This window comes from Staurois parvus, unplaced genomic scaffold (assembly GCF_062004578.1).
Source record: "Staurois parvus isolate SC_StPar_1 unplaced genomic scaffold, SC_StPar_1.0 ptg001270l, whole genome shotgun sequence".
Taxonomy (NCBI): domain Eukaryota; kingdom Metazoa; phylum Chordata; class Amphibia; order Anura; family Ranidae; genus Staurois; species Staurois parvus.
The window spans coordinates 1,199,145-1,208,382 of NW_028319066.1; positions in this window are offsets into that span (position 1 = coordinate 1,199,145).

Here is a 9,238-nt window from a genome sequence, read left to right on the forward strand (position 1 = left end):
ATCTAAAGCCTCATGAGCCCCATAAATGTCATGCCGGATAACTGTCCCCAAATCTCATACTAGATAACCCCCCAAACTTGAACTAGATAGACCCCCAAAATATCATATTGGAGGAACCCTCTGAAATCTAATACTGGATAAACACCCAAAATGTCATGCTGGAGGAACCCATTAAATATGCTGGATAACCCCCCCTAAATCTCATGCTGGAGAAACAACCAAAAGTCCTGCTGTATAAACTCCTGACATCTCATGCTGCATGAATCCCCAAAATGTCTGAAATCGCATGCTGGAGGAACCCCCCCAAAATGTCATGTTGGATAAAGCCTCAACCCTCATCCTGGGTAAACCCACAAAATCTCATGCTGGATAAATCTCTGAAATCTCATGCTGGAGGAACCCCCAAGATCTCATGCTAGATAAGCCCTGGAAATTAGCAGATGATCCTACAGGCTCATATCCAGCTTTTGCAGATTTGACCTTGGAAAAATCCCAGATTGTAAACACTGAACGATTTAACAATATAATCCCTGCTTTCAAAGCTTGCCTACAATTTGAACTAACCATTAAAGTGCACCTGTCACCGCAGATGACTGAAAAAATAAGCCGCTAAATGCAAATTATCTCCCAAACGTCTTTTAACCGTGTCAGATCTGTGAACCTGGTACAAGTATGTGTAGCACTCTCTAGTGTGATATTGGACTAGTGTAATGTATTATAGGAAAAATCATTGTGTAGGACTCATGGTAGTTGTGTGAGTCAAGTGATTGAGGTGTGGTTATTGCAGGTCAGCTGGATGACTCAACACGTTGTGGCTCTATCGCCTCCTCCTGGCTCAGGAGGACCATAGAACCTTCCAGAAGTCAGTAAGTAGGAAAGAGTGGAGGCCTAATCTGCATGTTCATGGAGTCCGGCAAGAAAGAAAGGAGAGAAACAGGAGACAGTGAGAGAGAAAGAAAGAGAGACAGAAAGAAAGAAAGAAAGAAAGAAAGAAGAAAGGAGGGAAACGGGACAGAGAGCGAGAAAAAAAAGATGTATAGAAGGAGGGAAAGAAAGAAGGAAAGAGGGGAAGAAGGAAGGAGGGAAAAAGGGAAAGACAGAAGAAAGGAAACAGGAGAGAGAGAGAGATGTATAGAAGGAGGGATCAAAGGAAGGAGGAAAAGAAGGAAAGTGAGAAAGATGGAAAGAGGTAAACAGGAGACAGAGAGAGAGAACGAGAAAGAAAAAGAAACGTATAGAAGGAGGGAAAAAAAAGAAAAGAAGAAGGGCAGAGTACAGGGGGAAGTCAGGAGGAAACAATATTGGGATCAGAAAGGCACAGTACAGGGGAAGGGGGGGGGCAGAAGGACACAATACAGGAGGGAACAATACTGGGATCGGAAGGGCACAGTACGGGGGGGGGGGGGGGGGCAGAAGGGCACAGTACAGGAGGGAATCAGGAGGGAACAATACTGGGATCGTAAGGGCACAGTACGGGGGGGAGGGCAGAAGGGCACAGTACAGGGGGGAGTCAGTATGAAACAATACTGGGATCAGAAGGGCAGAGTACAGGGGGGAGTCAGGATGAAACAATACTGGGATCAGAAGGGCACAGTACAGGGAGGAGTCAGGATGAAACAATACTGGGATCAGAAGGGCACAGTACAGGAGAAGGGTACTCCGGTTTCCTCCCACACTCCATAGACATGCTGGTAGGTGAATTGGCTCCTGTCTAAATTGCCCCTAGTATGTGTATGTATGAATGTGAGTTAGGGACCTTAGATTGTACACCCCTTGAGGGTTAGGGACTGATGTGAATGTACTATATATATGTAAAGTGCTGCGTACATTGATGGCGCTAAAAAAGCATCCTAATAGCATGAGAAACATTCATTTTACATATTCCCATCACTCTGTCTGCGCGGAGCCTATTCATACACCAAACCTTGCAGCACAAAAAATATTGCTTCGCACTTTGCGATCTGAACTGAAAATATGATCAACAATCTGAATGATTTGTCAAAAATTATCATATAAGCTGCCCATATACTATAAAATCCATCTGAACAATCTCTGCAAAATCTCCTTTAGGGCCAGTTCACACCACAAAACGCACTCTGGATGCATTCCGGACACTTTTTTTGCTTACAGTTCACACCACGCACAGTTCTGGTGCAGTTTTGATGCAATTTGCTATGTTCCAGTATGGTTCTGGCCAGATCACACTCCATGCGTTTCAGTTGCTTTTTTCTGCATCCAAAACGCACAGAAAGTAGTTTATATGGTTGTCAGTGTCATAGTTCACATCAGTGCTTGCAGTTCCAGTTTGTTCTGGTTCTGGTTACAGAAAAAAAATGTAGAACAGGCTGCAATTTTCGTGCACAGAACCGTACTGGAATGTGGTAAAATGCATCAAAAACGTCCTGGAACGCACCAAAACGCACCAAGAACGCACATGTCCCTATTTAAATTGAAGAAAAAGAGAGGGGAAAAAATGAGAATCAAAAATGCACCGGAACCTGCCAAAAACGCGTTAAAAACATGAATGCGGAAATGCATCTGGAACGCATCTGGTCTGCGTTTCTATGGCATGAACCGCCCTTAGGGCTAGTTCACACCATAGAAATGCATTCCTGGTGTGTTTCTGCATGTGAGTTTTTGATGTGGTTTTGATGCATTTTTGGAGCATTCCCGTGCATTTTTGATGCCTTCTGGTTCATTTTTTCCCCTCTCTTTTTCTTCAATTTAAATAGGGACATGTGCATGTGCACATGCGTGTTTGTGATGCGTTTTTGGCACGTTCCAGTGCATTTTTTATGCCTTCTGGTTAATTTTTTCCCCTCTCTTTCTAAATAAGGACATGTGTTCCGTTGCGTTTTTGATGCATTTTACTGCATTTTCAACGCACGATTTCAAAGTCAGAAACGGTGCGACTGAAGTGTAAGTCATAACCGACATCACTGACATGCGGTTTTAAATCTTGCAACTTCAAGTGAAGCCGCAAAGATTTCATAGTCGGATCCGATGTGAACCGGGGGTAACTGAACCTCTTCATGGGTTCCTATTGAACCTTGTCTCATGTAAAAATGTTCCTGCGCTTCTTTGGGGCAATGCACCGCACCACACCGCACCACACGTGAGCGCAATAATGGGTATAGGCACTTGGCCAATTTAGCCTGCCCTTCTCCTTGAAAGAACATGCTGGGACTTGTGGTCCCACAAGACCTGGAGAATGTCAGTTTGCTGCCTCCTGTACTGGCCATTCCTAGCCCTCCAGGTGAATGACTGACAACTCAGCGTTTGGCTCTGCACCCGTCACGTAGTTCTGCAGGCAGCATGGACAATGGAGATGAATCACATCCAGGCCTGCATTGTGTTTGCACAGCTCCAGCTGCATTGACAGGAAGACGGCGCATTTCGCGGGTGACACATGTCTGCGATGACGTCACAATCCGGCACGCTGCTTCTATATATAGTCCTCCGCACTCTTCTCCTATAGGAAATAATGTACAGGCAGGAAATACAATGGCTGGGGGGAGAAGAGGAGACAATCAGGACTTCTTCCCTAACAGACTTTCCTGATGAATGAGATAAAAAGGCACTTATGTTGAAGGATTGCGGCAGATGGCAAGTTGACGCACCTACTGACCTCATTAGAATCCTCTGTGACACCCTGAGGTCACTACAAAGCAAACAACGGTGTCACCATCAATGAGTGATAGAGTACGGGAAGGGTTAGAACCCCTGATGGTGTCCCGTGGTGGAGATTTCCCTTCACTTCCTGTCCTGGAGATGCAACTTTAACATTTTGGATTTCCCATCACTTAATATTAGGGGAGGAGACAGAAATACAATGTAACGTTGTTCACAGGGGAGGTACAGAGATACACATTTTTTCCCACATTTTGTCCTGTTACAACCAAAAACGTAAATGTATTTTTATTGGGATTTTATGTGATAGACCAACATAAAGTGGCACATAATTGTGAAGTTGAAGGAATATGATAAATGGTTTTCAAAATTTTTTACAAATAAATATGTGAAAAGTGTGACGTCATATGTATTCAGTCTCCTTTACTGTGATACCCCTAACTAAAATCTAGTGGAACCAATTGCCTTCAGATGTCACCTAATTAGTAAATAGAGTCCACCTGTGTGTAATTTAATCTCAGTATAAATACAGCTGTTCTGCCCTCAGAGGTTTGTCAGAGAACATTAGTGAACAAACAGCATCGTGAAGGCCAAGGAACACACCAGACAGGTCAGGGATAAAATTGTGGAGAAGTTTAAAGCAGGGTTAGGTTATAAAAAAATATCCCAAGCTTTGATCATCTCACTGAGCACTGTTCAATCCGTCATCCGAAAATGGAAAGAGTATGGCACAACTGCAAACCTAATAAGACATGGCCGTCCACCTAAACTGACAGACCGGGCAAGTAGAACATTCATCAGAGAAGCAGCCAAGAAGCCCATGGGAACTGAGGGAGCTGCAGAGATCCACAGATCAAGTGGGTGAATCTGTCCACAGGACAACTATTAGTCGTGCACTCCAGAAATCTGGCCTTTATGGAAGAGTGGCAAGAAGAAAGCCATTGCTGAAAGAAAGCCATAAGAAGTCCCATTTGCAGTTTGGAGAAGCCATGTTGGGGACACAGCAAACATGTGGAAGAAGGGGCTCTGGTCAGATGAGACCAAAATTTAACTTTTTGGCCTAAAAGCAAAACGCTCTGTGTGGGGGAAAACTAACATTGCACATCACCCTGAACACACCATCCCAACTGTGAAACATGGTGGTGGCAGCATCAAGTTGTGGGGATGCTATTCTTCAGCAGGGACAAGGAAGCTGGTCAGCATCATCGTTGCATGACCACGCAATTATCAGTTAAAGTAACGCAGCGCCGTAACACAAAACAATGGCCTGGTCAGGAAGGGGGGTAAATCCTCTGGAGGTTTGATACAATGGATGGCATGAAAGGAAGCCATCCATTGATTACAATTCTCAAGTGACCTGCTGTGATTGGTCACAGCAGTCACATGGTTCCAGCAATGTACACAGCCATCCAGGGCAGTGTGCCCGAGCCGACAGGGAGGAAGACTGTTAGTAAACAAAACAGGCTCCCTCCCCATCGGAGATGCTCGGTACTCACCGGGCACCGATAGGTATTTGCCGGCTGGGACCCGGTGATTGATAGCGCAGGTAGGGTGCACGCGCCCCCTACCCAGAAATGCATAATCACATATATATATGTGATTTTGTGCACCCCTGCCGCCCTGTAGCAGTATATCCACTATAGGGAGGTGTGGAAGCGGGTATACAGTTGTGTTGCTAGCTGTGATTGGTTACAGTAATCACATGGCACAGACTGGGCCAATCACAGCCCATTTGTACCATGTGATTAACTGTGGCCAATCACAGCTAATCACAACAAAACAAACTGATTGAATGGATTTAATTCAGTAAAATGCTTGTTTATAGCAAGAAAATTAATTGCTATAAGCAATCATAATGTGTAAAACAAATACTGATCACTTCCGCAGAGTAGTACAATGTTATCATAATTAATATTATGATGTAATTACACATTAAAATGTAATTAAAAAATAAAAAAATACAATTTTTTTTCCGTGCTGTCACCAATCAGTGTCCCTGATCACTGCCACGCCAGTTATATGATGATACTGAACTGCCCTGATGATAGTATGTTTAAAAAAACAAAGAAAATTGTGAAAACCTTTTTAAAATATCTTCATTTGCCACAAAATTATGACAAAAAAACGGCAACTTCAAAAAACTGTTAGCTGTGATTGGTCACAGTGATCACATGGTACAGATAGGGCCAATCACAGCTAATCACAATATTACACACTGAATTAATCAATTTCATTCAGTTAAATGCATGCTTATAGCAATTAAATTCATTGCTATAAGCAACCATAATGTGGAAAAAAATCCAAGCTAATGCCGGCCATACATGGATCGAAATTCGACTGATTTTTTGTCCAAAAATCAGACCTAAGAATAATCGGCCGAGTTTCGCTCTGTTAGTGGGTCAATGGCATCGGCCGATTATTGTGGATCCTCCCCTTTTAGGGGATCGGGCATGTTGGAAAATTTGTGAAAAGAAAACAACCTTTTTTCGACTCCATGATGGTCAAATTGTACGATCGTTTTTCCGAAAAGAATATGTGCATGATCCGTGACCTGGAAGGAACAGAAGTTTCGCCTGTTATATGGGGTGAACTTTATGACTTGGTTGGCCAATTTTCGAAATCAATGATGGCGCCATCGGATTACCGAGCGAACAACGTTTTTGATTTTTGGACAAAAAATCGTTTGGGATTCTACCCATGTATGGCCTGCATTAGGAAAGCTTTTGATTACTTATGTGATGGACAGCCTGACACCCCAACTGGGTATCTCTGCCAAACTACAGCTTCCCCCACAATGGAACCAAAATATAGCAAATTTACCCCAAACAGCAGACAGAACCAATGTTGGAGTAAAAAACAGGACTGACCTTACTAAGAATCAGCACAGCATTTATACACAACAACCTTCCCCCTGGACAGGTATATCACACATTACAAGTCCCAGGAGAAAATGACATAACATAAAGAAATAAACAATCAAACACAAGAAAACAATGGATTCCTTTCCGGCATCTAGCAGTCTGGACTCTGGAGGTGATTAACTTCTTCACGCCGGCCAAACGCAAATGTGCTGCCTCCCGGCATCTGGGCCTAGACGCCGAGCAGCCGCACATTTGTGTTCTATTAAAAAAGGACATATGTGCCGAGAGCGCACGCCCTGCGCACTCCCAACACACATGTCCGGTACTCACGGAAAGGTCCCGATCTCCTCTTTCAATCGGGACCTTTCCCGATCATGTGACTGCCGTGACGGCGCGTCACGGCGGTCACATGTCCCTAATCCTCGCCCCGCCTCCTGAAACTCTTAAAGGGCCGGGAGGCGCCAGCGAGAAGGGGTTAAACAAGGTGAGAGCTTATCCACTAAACCTAATTACAGCAAACAATAGTTGATGTCAGGAAACCTGTAACAGAAAATAAAGTTTCTTAACCCCACAGTTGCTGGAATTCACCCCCTGGACATAACACATCACTCCAGGATAATAATTCCACTATGCACAGTATGCCAAAGGGGCCCCAAAAAAGTCCCTCCCTAGTTGCATGGAAAGGGCAGCTGGTATAATGCACAGCCAGCCAGGTACCCAGGGACGTGATATAACCCTCTTGGGGAAAAGGTTCCTTGTAACTCCAAGAGGGGGTTGTCTCCTTAGTCCTTGGGTCCATAGTCAGTGGGAATGAGGCAAGCCCCCAGGCCCCTCCAGGAGCCCAAGTCTTAGTGGTTTGTGGGACAACTTACACTTAAAAGACTGGAAAAAACATCCTCTGTACTGCAATTATCTGAAATGAAATTGCATTGGATTCTTCTGTGCCTTTCTGAAGAGTTAAGCTGCCTGTGGATGATGCCAAGTCAGCAGGTGACCATACTGTCCAGACAGACCGGGTCTAGAGAGGGATTTCAATGCACAAAGCAGCATTTGCAACTGAAAAATGACCTGGCGATGAATAGGGATTGCAGGCAAGTATTCGAGTGGTTCATTTGGTGTGTTACTCCTTTACTAATGCCTTTGGTAACTATCATTAGAATGGTGATCTGAATAGTCATCACAGAAGACGGCTTGGATTCTTAATAAATTAGGAGTCAACTGACTTAATGTGGTAGCACAGTGGCTAAATGGTTAGCACTTTTTGCCTGGCAGTACTCGGGTCGTTGGTTCGAATCCCAACCACAGTACTACCTGCCTGGAGTTTGCATGTTCTGCCTGCGTGGGTTTCCTCCGGGTACTCCGGTTTCCTCCCACACTCCAAAGACATGCTGGTAGGTGAATTGGCTCCTGTCTAAATTGTCCCTCGTATGTGTATGTATGAATGTGAGTTAGGGACCTTAGATTGTACGCCCCTTGATGGTTAGGGACTGATGTGAATGTACAATATATATGTAAAGTGCTGTGTATATTGATGGTGCTATATAAGTACCTGAAATAAATAAATAATGAACTGAGCACAAAGGACACTCTTGGACATGAATATGTATCAGAGGTTGTCCAGTAATGTGCAGGGGACTGCAGCCATTTATTACCTGGACAGTTCCTCCATGTTCTTCATAGGGGATTGCAGCGGGTGGCCTTGTTCAGAGGATGTGACATGTCTGCAGAGACATACAGTACATGGACTGCTGATCCATATCACGGATATCACTTCATTTTCCCACATAGAAGAAAAATATATTTTAAAAATATTCTTCCCAAATATATTGGCATATATTTGAAATACTACAATTTTGGCCGTATTCAATATATTTCAAAACATATTTCAATAAAAAAAAATATATATATATATACTGCATGTTGAAATGCATTTTTATTACAAAATATATGAAAAATGTTTTTAAAAATACATTTCAAATATGCTGCATGTCTTTAAAAATACAAATCTATATTTTTGGAATGCGTTTACAAATATTTGTAAAAATATATGTTGAATTGTTTATATGTTAAAAAAAATCTGAAGAATATATTTAAAAATTAAATATTTTTAAAAATATATATTTTTTAAATATATTCTTCAGATTTTTTTTAACATATAAAAAAGTAATTTTAACATATATTTTTACATATATTTGTAAATGCATTCCAAAAATGTAGATTTGTATTTTAAAAAGACACTCAGTATATTTGAAATGTATTTTTAAAAACATTTTTTAAATATTTTGTAATAAAATCGCATTTCAACATGCAGTATATATATTCATTCATTAACATCTGTAACATCTGCTAGTCCATAGCTTGATGTGACCGGGGTGTTAGATGTGCTTTAAATCACTAGATGGGACACAGAGAAATATCGTAAAATCTCACTTTAAGAGCTGATTCACACATGTGCAGAGCGGATTGAAGCTCAGGTTTCACAGCTAATTGATACTGTTGTTGTTCAGAGGGTTACATCAGGTTCAGGACAGGATTAGCTCAGGATTTTATCTTGTTCACACATATGCGGTTTGGAAACGGTTTCCATAGAAGTCAATAGCCTGTAATCCGCACCTGAACCGGACCGCATTGCAATCATCAGTGCCTGTGCACATACACTATATTGCCAAAACTATTGGCCCCACCCTCCAAATCATGTGATTCAGGTGTTCCATTCCCCTCCATGGCCACAGGTGTATACAATCAAG